Here is a 16050-nt window from a genome sequence, read left to right on the forward strand (position 1 = left end):
CAACGATGGGAGCCGGGCTGTGGGGGGACAACGATGGGAGCCGGGCTGTGGGGGGGACAACGATGGGAGCCGGGCTGTGGGGGGACAACGATGGGAGCCGGGCTGTGGGGGACACCTCTGGGAGCCGGGCTGTGGGGGACACCTCTGGGAGCCGGGCTGTGGGGGACAACGCGGAGAGCAGTACTGTGGCTGATAATGCCTGGAGTAGTGCTGTGGGGGACACCTCTGGGAGCCGGGCTGTGGGGGACACCTCTGGGAGCCGGGCTGTGGGGGGACAACGATGGGAGCCGGGCTGTGGGGGGGACAACGATGGGAGCCGGGCTGTGGGGGGACAACGATGGGAGCCGGGCTGTGGGGGGACAACGATGGGAGCCGGGCTGTGGGGGGACAACGATGGGAGCCGGGCTGTGGGGGGACAACGATGGGAGCCGGGCTGTGGGGGGACAACGATGGGAGCCGGGCTGTGGGGGGACAACGATGGGAGCCGGGCTGTGGGGGGACAACGATGGGAGCCGGGCTGTGGGGGGACAACGATGGGAGCCGGGCTGTGGGGGGACAACGCTGGGAGCCGGGCTGTGGGGGGACAACGCTGGGAGCCGGGCTGTGGGGGGACAACGCTGGGAGCCGGGATGTGGGGGGACAACGCTGGGAGCCGGGATGTGGGGGGACAACGCTGGGAGCCGGGCTGTGGGGGGACAACGCGGAGAGCAGTACTATGGCTGATAATGCCTGGAGTAGTGCTGTGGGGGACACCTCTGGGAGCCGGGCTGTGGGGGACACCTCTGGGAGCCGGGCTGTGGGGGACACCTCTGGGAGCCGGGCTGTGGGGGACACCTCTGGGAGCCGGGCTGTGGGGGACAACGCGGAGAGCAGTACTGTGGCTGATAATGCCTGGAGTAGTGCTGTGGGGGACACCTCTGGGAGCCGGGCTGTGGGGGGACAACGATGGGAGCCGGGCTGTGGGGGGACAACGATGGGAGCCGGGCTGTGGGGGGACAACGATGGGAGCCGGGCTGTGGGGGGACAACGATGGGAGCCGGGCTGTGGGGGGACAACGATGGGAGCCGGGCTGTGGGGGGACAACGATGGGAGCCGGGCTGTGGGGGGACAACGATGGGAGCCGGGCTGTGGGGGGACAACGATGGGAGCCGGGCTGTGGGGGGACAACGATGGGAGCCGGGCTGTGGGGGGACAACGATGGGAGCCGGGATGTGGGGGGACAACGCTGGGAGCCGGGATGTGGGGGGACAACGCGGAGAGCAGTACTGTGGCTGATAATGCCTGGAGTAGTGCTGTGGGGGACACCTCTGGGAGCCGGGCTGTGGGGGACACCTCTGGGAGCCGGGCTGTGGGGGACACCTCTGGGAGCCGGGCTGTGGGGGACACCTCTGGGAGCCGGGCTGTGGGGGACACCTCTGGGAGCCGGGCTGTGGGGGACAACGCGGAGAGCAGTACTGTGGCTGATAATGCCTGGAGTAGTGCTGTGGGGGACACCTCTGGGAGCCGGGCTGTGGGGGACAACAATGGGAGCCGGGCTGTGGGGGGACAACGATGGGAGCCGGGCTGTGGGGGGACAACGATGGGAGCCGGGCTGTGGGGGGACAACGATGGGAGCCGGGCTGTGGGGGGACAACGATGGGAGCCGGGCTGTGGGGGGACAACGATGGGAGCCGGGCTGTGGGGGGACAACGATGGGAGCCGGGATGTGGGGGGACAACGATGGGAGCCGGGATGTGGGGGGACAACACGGAGAGCAGTACTGTGGCTGATAATGCCTGGAGTAGTGCTGTGGGGGACACCTCTGGGAGCCGGGCTGTGGGGGACACCTCTGGGAGCCGGGCTGTGGGGGACACCTCTGGGAGCCGGGCTGTGGGGGACACCTCTGGGAGCCGGGCTGTGGGGGACAACGCGGAGAGCAGTACTGTGGCTGATAATGCCTGGAGTAGTGCTGTGGGGGACACCTCTGGGAGCCGGGCTGTGGGGGACAACAATGGGAGCCGGGCTGTGGGGGGACAACGCTGGGAGCCGGGCTGTGGGGGGACAACGCTGGGAGCCGGGCTGTGGGGGGACAACGCTGGGAGCCGGGCTGTGGGGGGACAACGATGGGAGCCGGGCTGTGGGGGGACAACGCTGGGAGCCGGGCTGTGGGGGGGACAACGCTGGGAGCCGGGCTGTGGGGGGGACAACGCTGGGAGCCGGGCTGTGGGGGACAAAGCTGAGAGCAGGGCTGTGGGTGACAACGCTGAGAGCAGGGCTGTGGGTGACAACAGTCCGTGCATTGTGAGTATTCTTCATGACGGGAGCATAAAACCAGGTGACAACGTAGGAGCACAATTAGGAAAGATCTACAGAGTGTTGTCACCCTATAGGAGGAAGTGCCTTTACAAGGATGTTGGTGGCAGGACCACCAGGCAGAATTATGAGGAAAGCAAAAGATTGAAAACAACTTTTGAAATGACATGAACATGTCACAGCTAATATGAGATCTGGGTTCCTCTAAGTTTGCACCCATAGGCTTATATGAAGGGTATAGGGCAGTGGTCATCCTTTAATGAATAGGGAGCATACACCGTGTCCCTTAAATGCTGCAAAGTGGCCACATATAATAATAATCAGTATATAGAACTCTACAGACTGAAGCAAATAGGCAGCTGCAAGGTGTGGGGGACAATGAAGGGTTGGAGACTTTGTCTTTATTGCTGCCATTTCCTATAGAGGTGTCACAGGGGCAGGAAGTGAGGGAACTCTTCCCAATGGGGGGTCACATGTACACAAACTCTCAATGTATTCATTCTTTCACCCTCCATACAAAACTGAAAGCTGTTTTGGGGACTGTGATGTTTTCCTATGACTTCACAGGTCAATAATAATCCTCATTTCCTCAAATAACCCTCCTTGTGGGCCGGTCATGGGGACACAGAGCTCATATATACAGTACATGGGGTATCCCCCTATATTCTGTACATAGCATCGAGGAAAGCTTCTCCTGCCTGTAATATGTGGTCCCCAATCTTCACTACCTGTGCCCCCCAGAGCCAGAGAAGCCTGCCTCTGCCCAGCTCACACACTCACCCGCACAAACAGGCTGTAACACAGGCTCCTCTGCTAGAGCGCGATCCTCCTCTAGGCTCCGGTGTCTTCAGTGGACGGGGAACGCCGCCATCTTATGTGAGCCCTTCCCATAGACTTCAATAGAGGAAGTCCAGCCTGAGGTGGTGTAACCCTTTCACTGCCACACTGCTGGTCTGAAGGAGTGAGACTGACAGCAGATGCTAATAATTTGCATGTTTATGAGAGATCTAAACATAAACATATAATGTGATAAAAATCTGTCTATATGTATAATCCAACAGAAAATAAAACAGTAAATAAACCATCTAAGCGAATATATTTATTTATTTTCTCTTGTATACCAATTTGTAGACCAATTTACCTACAGGCCAATTTTAAGATTTCAGCGCTCTCACACTTTGAATGAAAATTACGCAGTCATGCTACAATGTACCCATAGGATATGTTTATCCTTTTGTTCACACAGATAGAGCTTTCTTTTGGTGGTATTTAACTACTTGCCTTCTGTGCACTTAAACCCCCTTCCCATCCAGACCAATTTTTAGCTTTCAGCGCTCGCACGCTTTGAATGACAATTGCGCGGTCATGCTACACTGTACCCATATAAAATTTTTATCATTTTTTTCACACAAACAGAGCTTTCTTTTGGTGGCATTTAATCATCTCTGGGTTTTTTATTTTTTACAAAAAAAAAGAAAAAAGACAGAAAATTTTGAAAAAAAAAAAGTTTTTCTTATTTTTTGCGAGTAAATTTTGAAAATAAATAAATTTTTCTCCTTCATTGATGTGCGCTGATGAGGCGGCACTGATGGGCACTGATAGGCTGCACTGATGGGCACTGATGAGGTGGCACTTATGGGCACTGCTGAGGTGGCACTTATGGGCACTGCTGAGGTGGCACTGATGAGGAGGTACTAATATGCCGCACTGATGAGCACTGATAGGCGGCACTGATGAGCACTGATAGGCGGCACTGCTGGGCACTGAGAGGTGGCACTGCTGGGCACTGAGAGGTGGCACTGACGGGCACTGAGAGGTGGCACTGACGGGCAGCACTGATGGGCACTGGCGGGCGGCACTGATGGGCACTGGCGGGCGGCACTGATGGGCACTGATGAGGTGGTACTTATGGGCACTGCTGAGGTGGCACTTATGGGCACTGCTGAGGTGGCACTGATGAGGAGGTACTAATATGCCGCACTGATGAGCACTCATAGGCGGCACTGATGAGCACTGATAGGTGGCACTGCTGGGCACTGAGAGGTGGCACTGACGGGCACTGAGAGGTGGCACTGACGGGCAGCACTGATGGGCACTGGCGGGCGGCACTGATGGGCACTGGCGGCGGCACTGATGGGCACTGGCGGGCAGCACTGATGGGCACTGGCGGGTGGCACTGATGGGCACTGGCGGGTGGCACTGATGAGCACTGATGGGCGGCACTGATGAGCAGCACCATCAGTGCCCACACTCAGTGCCCATAGTGCTGCCAGTCAGTGCTCATCAGTGCCTAGATGAGCAGGCACTGACTGGCAGCACTATGGGCACTGATTGTGTGCACTGATGGGGGGCACTGATGGTGGGCACTGTGGGCATTGAAGGTGTGTTTGGTGTACCTCTGGTAATCAGGGCACTGGTGATCGGTGCCCTGATTACTTTTTTCTGTGTCCCCGGCGCTGTGCAGCTCTCCCTCCTTCCTCACACGCAGGCTCTGTGTGAGGAAGGAGCGCCGGCGATGAGAGATGATCTCATATGTTTACATATGAGATCATCTCTCATTGGACGGCTTGATCACGTGGTGAATGGCCGCTGTGATTGGCCATTCACCACGATCTGTGATCGGCTGTGTCCAAGGGACACGGCCGACACAGATTCCCCCCGATGCGCGCTCGCGGGAGCGCGCGGGGGGCGTGTCAATGGGAGGCCGTTTAAAAACGGCCTCCCGAAAATTTGAGTCCGCGCTGCAGCCGTATATAGGCTGTAGCGCGGACGGCAGGAGGTTAATCACCGCTGGGGTTTTTAGATTTTGCTAAACAAATGAAATGAAACGAAAAAAGTTTTTCTAAGCTTCGGTTATAAAATTTTGGAAATACGTAATTTTGCTCCTTCACTGACAGGCAGTGATAGGCGGCACTGATGAGACGGCACTGAAGAGTACTGATGAGGAGGCACTAATGTGCAGCACTGATGGGCACTGATAGGCGGCACGTATATGCAGCATTGATGAGCACTGATATGCAGTGCTGATGAGTACTGATAGGCGGCAATAATGAGTACTAATAGGTGGCACTGATGAGTACTGATAGGTGGCACTGATGGGCACTGATAGGTGGAACTGATAGGCACTTATGAGCACTGATAGGCGGGAACTGAAGGGTACTGTTGGGGAGGCACTAATATGCAGTACTGATGGGCACTGATAGGTGGCACGGATATGTAGCACTGATGAGCACTGATATGCAGCGTTGATGAGTACTGATAGGTGGCACTTATGAGTACTGATAGGTGGCACTGATGGGAACTGATAGGTGTCACTGATAGGCACTGATAGGAGACACTGAAGGGTACAGATAAGGAGGCACTACTATGCAGCACTGATAGGTGGCACTTGTATGCAGCACTGATGAGCACTGATATGCAGCGCTGATGAGTACTGATAGGCGACACTGATGAGTACTGGTAGGTGGCACTGATAGGCGACACGGATAGGCAGCACTGATTGGCACCGATTGGTGGCACTGATGGGCACCAATGGGCGTCACTGATGGGCACTGAAAGGCTACACTGACTGGCATCACTGATGGGCACTGATTGGCATCACTGCTAGGCACCGTTGAAGCTGTACTGATAATCAGCGGCCTTATTTTCTGTGCAGTTCTCCCCTGTGAGCAAATTACATAGTTACATAGTTACATAGTAGGTGAGGTTGAATAAAGACAATAGTCCATCCAGTTCAACCTGTGTAGGTGTGTGTGACTGTAATCATCTAACATAGCCCTCAATCTCCTGATCCTTGAGATGTAAGTCTAAGAGTCTTTTGAAAGTCACCATACTACCCGCAGAAACCACCTCTTGTGGTAGACAATTCCACAATCTTGTAGCCCTAACAGTAAAGAACCCCCTACGTTGCCTGAGGTTAAAACGCTTCTCCTCTAATCGCATTGTATGTCCTCGAGTCCTCATGTAATTCCTTCGAATGAACAGCTTTTCTTCTAAGCTGAGATCCCCATTAAGATATTTATAAATTGCTATCATGTCCCCTCTCAGACGTCTTTTCTCCAGGGAAAATAAATCGAGCGATTGCAGCCGCTCTTCATAGGTAAGGTCCTCCAACCCCCTAATCAGTTTAGTTGCCCTTCTCTGGACTTTCTCCAGCTCCAACACATCCCTCCTGAGGACTGGCGACCAGAACTGGACAGAATACTCCAGATGCGGTCGGACCAGAGTTTTATAAAGTGGAAGGATTATAGTCTTATCTCTGGAATACATCCCTTTCTTTATGCATGCTAATATTCTGTTGGCTTTGGAAGCTGCCGCTTGGCATTGCATGCTGTTGCCTAATCTATCATCAACTAAGACTCCCAAATCTTTCTCCATTTTTGATTCCCCCAAGGGTTCCCCTCCTAACGTGTATTGTGTTTTTATGTTTTTGGTCCCCAAGTGCAAAACCTTACACTTCTCCACATTAAACCTCATTTGCCATGTCGTTGCCCACTCCGTAATTTTGTCCAGGTCATTCTGTAGGATATCTGCTTCATGCTGTGCAGTTATTGCCCTGGCCAATTTTGTGTCATCTGCAAAAACTGATAACGAACTACTGATCCCTTCCTCAATGCTGTTTATGAATAAATTGAACAAGGTTGGTCCCAGGACTGAGCCCTGGGGCACCCCGCTTACTACCTCAGACCAGTCTGAGTATGCGCTGTTTATTACTACCCTTTGGACACGGCCTTTTAGCCAATTCCGTATCCAAGAGCAAACCCTGCTGTCGATACCTGCAGACCTTATTTTATAAATTAAGCGCTTGTGGGGAACTGTATCAAACGCCTTAGCGAAATCCAAGTACACCACATCCACTGGTCTCCCCCTATCTAGCTCACAGCTCACTTCCTCGTAGAATGCTAAGAGATTGGTTTGACAAGAACGCCCATTTGTAAACCCGTGCTGGTTACTACTGATGATGTTGTTGTCTTTAGCATACTCTACGATATAGTCCCTTATCATCCCCTCCAAAAGTTTACATATTATTGATGTCAGACTGACAGGCCTATAATTTCCCGGGATATGTCTCTGGCCCTTTTTGAATATCGGAATCACGTTAGCCTTCCTCCAATCCCCTGGTACATCTCCTGTCCTAATACTGTCAGCAAAGATCAGGAACAGTGGTCTAGATATAACCATACTGAGTTCCTTGAGCACTCTCGGATGTACGCCATCCGGGCCTGGTGATTTGTTTGTGTTAAGTTTATCCAGTCTTTCCCTGATTTCCCCCTCTGTTAGCCATAGTGGCAAGTCCTGTGTATTACTACTAACCATACAGTCATGGTCAGTGTACCCTTCCTTTTCCTGCGTAAAGACTGACGAGAAAAAAGAATTCAGCACGGTTGCTTTTTCAGTGTCCTCTATAACCATCCTCCCATCATCGTTAATTATGTGTGCAATATGCTCTGCCCTAGTTTTTTTGCTGTTGATATATTTAAAGAATTTCTTTGGGTTTTTTTTACTATCCTCCGCTATTTGTCTCTCAAAGTTGATTTTAGCCATCTTGATTTCGTGTTTACACTTCTTATTTTCCTCCTTGTATTGCTGGAAGGCCGATACTGTGCCCTCTGATTTATATTTCTTGAAGGCCAATTTTTTTCCCCTAATAAGTTTTTTAACGCTACGGTTTAGCCAGCCAGGTTTGGCTTTGTCTCTTCTAAATTTATTCCCCATAGGAATGCACTGCAAGATGCCTTTGCTTAATATTGTTCTAAAGCATTCCCATTTTTCCTCTGTGGTCAGTGATCCCAGGGTTTGGTCCCAGTTTACCCTTTCCATCAATGAGTACAATTTTGGAAAGTCTGCCCTTCTGAAGTTTAGGGTTCTTATGTTCCCCACTTGCCTTTTTATATTGTTATTTATACTAAATGTGATCATCCTGTGATCGCTAGAGCCCAGGTTGTCCTGGACTCCTACCTCCGAGATTATGTCTGGGTCATTAGTGATCAATAGATCCAGGATAGCATTCTCTCTAGTAGGGGAATCCACAAACTGCGACATGTAGTTATCCTGTAAGGTTTCCGTGAATAGCCGGGCCTTATGCGAGTGTGCAGTCCCCTCTTCCCAGTCAATGTCGGGATAATTGAAGTCCCCCAATATGATGACTGATCCTAGTTTTGCCGCTTTACCTATTAGTGCTAAAAATTCCAGCTCTACCTCCTCCCCTTGGTTAGGTGGCCTATAGCAAACCCCCACAACTACTTTTCCCTTATCTTCTTCCCTATCGAGTTCAACCCACACAGATTCTAAATCCATGCTCATCCCATCCGTAATGTCACTCCTTTCTAGCACCTTTATATTGTTCTTGACATAGAGACATACCCCTCCCCCTCTTTTACCAACCCTGTCCTTCCGGTACACCGAATACCCTTGGATATTGGCCAGCCAGTCATGTGAGGGGTCGAACCAAGTCTCCGCTATTCCCACAAGGTCTATGTCTTCCTCATGTACTAACATTTCCAACTCATCCATCTTATTAGCTAGGCTCCTGGCATTAGCATATACCCCTCTTAGTTTTACGGAAGTTAAACGTGATTGGCGGTTTTGTTTATTTCTGTTTGGTCTGCTGTTCTCCCGCACAGACCCGCCAATTGATGTTGTTGACCTACTGTCGCTGTTGACCCTACAACTGCCTTCAGTCCTCTGCTCCCTCCTGACTGATTCTACTTCTGAGCCCTCCCCCCCGTCTCCTAGTTTAAAAGCCCCTCCAACTCGGCGCTAATCGGCTCTCCTCTCCTCACATGATGTCAGTGTGAGTAAAAGAATGCTGATAATCGCCAATTCCTTAGGACCTAGAGACAGAGAGCACCATCAATCGGCACACTGCGCGCGCGATCAGTCGGTGCGCCCTGCGGGCGCGCAAGTGCGGCAAGAGTTAGACAATGTCAAATGACATCCTCCCAGAACGAGAGAGCTTCCGCCCGCCTGCCCATCATTTGACAATACGGGCGGTGGAAGCTGGTTAAAGTGTTAGTTTACCTTTACCAAAAAAACTACCCATGCAGATAAGGGACATCTGTAGATAAAAACAAACTGTGCAGCTCTAACTAAAGTTGAAGAAGGCCTTTGCTATTGGTGTAGGCCATTTATGTACCTCATGAAGCCTGACTGGTAAACTTCCAGGACATTGCTAGGATGTTGCTAAGCCAGTCCTATTTATTACTGCTCACCTCCGCCATCAAAGGAATGAGCTCTCAAACGCTGAGCTCAGAGAAAATATATGTGGGGGGGTCTGGATCAGAGAAGGAGCGCATTCCTGTGATGGTGGAGGTGAGCAGTATTAACCTTCCTAGCGGTATTCCCGAGTGTGACTCGGGGTTAGATTTTAGAGCCAAAAGCGGTAACCCCGAGTCACACTCGGGGTAGCGCTAGGAAGATCGCTGGATGCTGGAAGAGGTTTTACTTACCTCCGGGATCCAGCGAAGACTGCGAGCGGCATGCGGCGGCGGAGCTCTCTCCCGATCGTCTGCGAGCCCCGACTTCCGTCTCCGGCGACGTGACATCCGCCGGGGGGTGGAACCGGCGGCAAATTCGAATGTAAAACACACCAAACACACTGATACCGTTCAAAATAAAAAAAAAAAAATCACATTACATTGCCCCCCCAGTGCCCTTTCCTGCAGTTTTACTGTACTTTTTATGTAAATATATATATATATATATATATACACACACATATATATATATACACACATATATATATATATATATGTACATATATATACATATATATATATATATATATACATAATTCTTGTGAATGAGCAGCCCAAACCAACTGTATACATATTATATATATATATATATATATATATATATATATATATGTATATATATATATATACATAATATATGTATACATACAAATATATATATATATATATATATATATATATATATATATAATATATATATATAATAAATGTATACAGTTGGTTTGGGCTGCTCATTCACAAGAATTACATGCAAAATAACGGTACCGCTTTCAGCACCTAAAATCCAAAAGAATCATACCGCCAGGGAGGTTAACTGGGCCATGCTTAGCAATGTCCTAGAAAAATCCTGAAAGTTTTCCAGTCAGGCTTTATGAGGTGGCCTATAGCAGGAAAACAAATAAAATATTGGGGGCAAGCGCTAAGGATAAACCATGTAATTCTCAGGTATTAAACGGAAGACTAGTCCATGAGAATATAAAAGTCTATAAAAATGAATGTATATGGGGGATGAGTAGTGACGAGGAAAAGCCAGGAACACTTAGGGCAAAGGAAGCTCTTCTCAGGAGTGAAAGCCAACTCTGGAAAAATAATATACAAAAACAGAAAAAGGGAGTTAACAGCAATGACAATGGCCAACTCATGAGATAGGAGTGGGGTAAAGGATCATCTGTAAAGTAAAATGTTCTCCCACAGGTGAAGAGTCCAGCATGCCAATCCAAGTGTGCAGAGCCCACGGTCAGGACAGGAAGATGTTGCCGGCAGGTTCCTTGTCGTTTTGGGTATTTGTGTTGGGCCGCAGTGTGGAGTGCAGTGCAGAGGAAGCGTGTGACGTCACCGCGGGACTGAGACCACAATGCGTTTCAGAGCATGCCCGTTTGTTACACTTGACAATGGAGTGTGCATGCTCAGTACAAGCTTCGCGCATGCTCTGAAATGCATTGTGGTCTCAGTCCTCCGGTGACGTCACAAGCTTCCTCTACGCTGCGCTCCACCCTGTGGCCCAACACAGATACCGGTAACAAGGAATCTACCAGCCAGTGGTGAAACTACGAGGGTCACAGCAGTCGCACTTGCGACTGGGGCCTGGAGTTCCACCACTGTGTGTTTGTGGGGGGGGGGGGGGGCATGCCGTTCTACCACTGTGAGGGGAGGGGGTGATCACTGCGAGAGGAGGGGGCCCGCCCCCCGTTCTTTCACTGCAAGGAGAGGAGGCAGTCACTGAGAGAGGAGGTGGCCCGCCCGCCTGCTCCCTCACTGAGAGGGCAGGGGGTGGCCACTGCGAGAGGAGGGGGCCCGCCCCCGCCCACCAGTTCTGTCACTGCGAGAGGAGGGGGCCCGCCCCCGCCCACCAGTTCTGTCACTGCGAGAGGAGGGGGCCCGTCCCCGCCCGCCCATTCTGTCACTGAGAGGGGAGGGAGGGGTCACTGCGAGAGGAGGGAGCGGTCACTGCCTGCCCATTCTGTCAATGGCTCAGAGCCTGTACTTACAGTCCCTCCTCCCTCGCACAGATAGGAGACAGCCAATCTTCTCCTCCCACCCCTCTCCTGTGTGCACCATGGGAAGTGTGAATGATCACATTCAGCTGCTGAGCTTCACCCTTCCCGCGGTGCATACAGGAGGGGAGCGGGAGGAAAAGATCGGCTGTCTCCTATCCGTGCGAGGGAGGAGGGACTGTCAGTGCAGGCTCTGAGTCTGAGCTGTATGAATGAGACACTCTCAACTCAGAGTACGGCTTATGGGCACTGATAGACAGCATTGATGAGCACTGATAGGCGGCATTGATGAGCACTGATAGGCAGCATTGATGAGCACTGATAGGCAGCATTGATGTGCACTGATAGGCAGCATTGATGTGCACTGATAGACAGCATTGATGAGCACTGATAGGCGGCATTGATGAGCACTGATAGGCGGCATTGATGAGCACTGATAGGCAGCATTGATGTGCACTGATAGGCAGCATTGATGTGCACTGATAGGAAGCATTGATGGACACTGATAGGCGGCATTGATGAGCACTGATAAGTTGAACTGATAGATAATACTGATGAGCACTGATAGGTGGCACTGATAGGCAGCATTGATGAGCACTGATAGGTGGCACTGATAGGCAGCATTGATGAGCACTGATAGGTGGCACTGATAGGCAGCATTGATGTGCACTGATAGGCGGCATTGATAAGGGGCACTTATAGACAATACTGATAAGCACTGATAGGCGCAATTGATGAGCACTGATAGGCGGCACTGATAGGCAGCATTGATGAGCACTGATAGGCAGCACATAAATTATGATCACTGTTTGATATTGTGATCACTGTTAAATAGCTTGTTTGCGATTGCTGGTACCTGAATTAATCACAAATTGCAACCTGTATGGGTCAGCTTTAAACACAGACACTGTCTGGCTTGTAATTACAGGGTTAGTTCATCTTTATCCAAAAACATCCATGCAGATATGGAGCGTCTGTAGATAAAAACAAACTGTGCAGCTCTGACTAAAGCTGAAGAATGCCCCTGCTATAGGTGTGTACAAACAGAAAAGCTCCTCTAAGTGTAATCATTTATTGCAGGGGGATAACAGCAATGACAACGGCCAACTCATGAGATAGGAGAAGGGTAAAGGCTCATCTGTAAAGTAAAATGTTCTCCCACAGGTGGAGTCCAGCATGCCAATCCAAGTGTCCAGAGCCCGCAGTCAGGACAGGAAAATGTTGCTGGCTGCAGAGGCGTAACTAGAACTTTCAGGGACCCGGTGCAAGAAACCATGAAGGGCCCCCCTGACCACCCCCCCTTTCATCTGAGCTTCCAGTTACAGGAGGGCGTCCATGGACATCCCCCCTGAATCCTGCCTCCCACGTGCCCCCTGGGGCGCGCATCCAGCATGTTCTGTGACTGCTGTGTTCTTTGGACAATCACAGTGGCCCTTTACCATGTGATCAGCTGATCACATGTAAACAGACTTGTCCGTTATCGGCCCTCCTTTCTTCCCACGTTGTGTGAGGAAAGGAGAGCCGTTAACCAGCAGGACATTGTCAGTACATTGTTTACACTGATAATCAGGGCTTTAATCATCAATGCCCTGATTATCAGTGCTGCCTATCAGTGCTCATGAATGCCGCCTATGTGTGCCCATTAGTTCTGTCTATCAGTCCTCTTCAGTGCTACCTATCAGTGCTCATGAATGCCGCCTATCAGTGCTCATCAATGCTGCCTATCAGTGCTCATTAGTTGTGCCTATCAGTGCTCATGAATGCCACCTATTAAGTCATATTGTAATTGAATGTTATCATAAATTACCTTTCCTTTTCAATCTGCAGCTCTGAAATTTTCTATAAAATGCAATATGGTCACCTGGAGATGTTCTGTACACAGAATGTTTGCAGAACACCCCCCCCCCCCCCCAGAAACATTGTTTCCTGCTTGTGTGATTGGCTCACTGATTTTCCCGCAACTCTGCATCCATATAGAAATCAGATTTTTGGCATCCCCTGCAACAAAAATGACATTTTTGGTGACGTACACCTAATAGGAATTTACATCTAAAGGGATGCAGACCCTGCCACTGTCCTCATTAGAGCCCTGTGGGTACAGCAGCTGATTGATAATTATGAAACCACTCCCATTAGATTCATTTTCCACATGCACACAGACAAATAGTTATTTCTTCAGAATAACAAAAGTTAGTAATCTGCAACAAAGTTTGTTAAAATCCTTGTAATGGGGGGGCGTGGTTTGGCACCGGACCTCGATGGCCGCCTGATAGAGCTGCTCTGTGCATAGGGGGACAAAAACCTGCTTTATCACATCTTTCCCTGCGGACAACTGCCATGCTTCGCTCCGGCCGAAGTACCTCAGCCAACCGGGTATTACCTGATCCAATCTCGGACCTCGGGATTGCCACACCAGTGCTCCGCTCACAGGCCTTGGAACGCCGCGCGGCTTCCCCGGCTCCCGCGCCAGGCCCTTCCGTACTTCAGGCAAGCTCTCAGACTCAGTTGCCACCTACACCCATAATGTCGGCTCCGATTCCTAGTCTCCAAGATCTACAAAATGTAGCCTTGGATATCAAACAAACTCTTGGAGCAGCTATTACAGAGCTCACAGCGGAGCTTCGTTCGGTCACTGCTAGACTAAATGACACTGAAAAAGCTACTGCTACACAGGGCTCTGCCATTCGGCAGCTGCAGCGTTCTTCAGACTCTAATGTCGCCCATTTGATTGAAATCAATCGACAAATTGAGGACCTCGACAATCGGAGAAGAAGACATAATATCCGTCTTCGAGGCCTCCCTGAAAGAGTTGAACCCCAGGACCTGGAATCGTCACTCATCAGCATATTCAACGATCTAATGGATCGCCCCCATGACTCTCCAATTGAGTTTGAGAGAGTACACAGGGCCCTTCGACCCAGGGGGGTGACTCAGATCCCCCAAGAGATGTTGTAGCATGTCTGGTCAGTTTCCCTCTGAAGGAAGCCATCTTGAGGAAGGCCAGAACCAAGGATGTAATTTGCTTCAATGGCTCTGAAGTGAAGCTATTTCAGGATCTATCAGCCATTACTCTACAAAATAGAAGGGCACTGCGCCCCCTGCTGGAGACTCTCCGAACTCGGGGAATAACATATAGATGGCGCTTCCCCTTCTGCCTATTCGCCTCCTTGGGTAACAGAAGCGCTTCTCTACGCACCCCGGATGATCTTCCTGCTTTCTGTGCGGCTTTTGACATCCCGGAAATGGATCTCCCCGAGTGGTATTGTGCTTTTTTCCCCCCGGACCCCTGGGTTCAGGTCTCCACAACGGGAACCCCGAGGTCTCAGAGGCAAAGCCGTAAGAGCAGACGCACGCGCCATCGCTCCAGCACCACTTCACCTAGACACAGAGGAGGTGAAGAAGGCACTCCGCGACGCTCCCCGAACGAAAGAAGAGACCATCCGGAACCTTAATGGTCCTCCACGCACTGATTGACTTTGGTGACCCCCGGTGAGTAACCCACCTGCTCCCGCTAGTTTTATTCCCCATCCCTGGATCCACACGGAGTATTACCCCCCCTGCTTCCTCTATGTTCATGCTGTTCACGACGCACATCTCCTGAGACTTTCCCTGTCACCTTGAGAACTGAATCACCATACGCAGTACACTGGTTGAACACTGTCCTTAGTTTTGTTCTTTCCCGGACTTGGACTCTGTTCCCGAGTACCACAGATGCTACAGGGGTGAGGGGCTGCAGTTTCCAATATCTCATGTGAAGCTGAGATACAAGAATGTAGTAGATGGGTATTATGGCTACTTGCGAACAGGATAGAGGTGTGCCATGAGAATGCTGTGTGTCCTGGAGTGATGTGAGTGAGGCGTGGATGGGCGGCTTGAGTTGCGGGAAGTATTGGGTTTGAATGTCTTGATTGGGCATCAGGAGGGTGAATGAGATGTATGCAATGTCCAGTTACAGATAGAGGCTTCATCAATAGGCTAAAGAATGTGCTCTTTTAATAGTAATATTTACAACCTTTTAAACAACTGGCGTACTAATGGACACAGTATTATTGTTAATAGGGTGGAGGTGCATGGTTTCCGGGCCTCGCTTTATTTGATAGTTTCTTTGTAGATTCATACACATTGAAATTGTAGATAACCTTGGATCTCTTGCCATATTAAGGCTAGCGAGGAATTTAAGGCCCGGACATGTATGTCACTACCACTTCCAGGTTATTTAGTATCCGAGTAAATGCAGAGGTACCATCAATTAAACATCCACCCTTCTATCACAAGCGGGTCTTAAGATGCGCTGCGCAACATTTGCACAACACCCATTCATGAGGTTTACACTTAGTTCCCCGGAAACACACTAATACAGCGCAACTAAGTAACTCAGGTGCCCATACACGGCCCTATCTGCTACCGATGCCCTATTTGCATCCCGCTATCAGGATACCCATCTAGCTAATCACTCGTTGTAATAGACCATCTCTTGCGATGCACCCAGCCACTCATGCCACAGATAG

The 16050-nt window shown here is 50.6% G+C and overlaps 1 pseudogene across 1 annotated transcript in view; it reads right to left on the bottom strand.

Annotated features, from left to right (window-relative positions):
* Positions 1-3145, bottom strand: part of LOC309548286 (gastrula zinc finger protein XlCGF66.1-like) — a 55780-nt pseudogene extending 52635 nt beyond the window's left edge. Inside the window, exon 1 of the transcript XR_014226166.1 lies at positions 3073-3145. The product of XR_014226166.1 is annotated as a gastrula zinc finger protein XlCGF66.1-like (transcript). The remainder of the gene's footprint in view (positions 1-3072) is intronic.
* Positions 3146-16050: the final 12905 nt, after the last annotated feature.

Source organism: Pelophylax lessonae (assembly GCF_965119305.1).
Source record: "Pelophylax lessonae genome assembly, chromosome: 2".
In the NCBI taxonomy this organism is placed as follows: domain Eukaryota; kingdom Metazoa; phylum Chordata; class Amphibia; order Anura; family Ranidae; genus Pelophylax; species Pelophylax lessonae.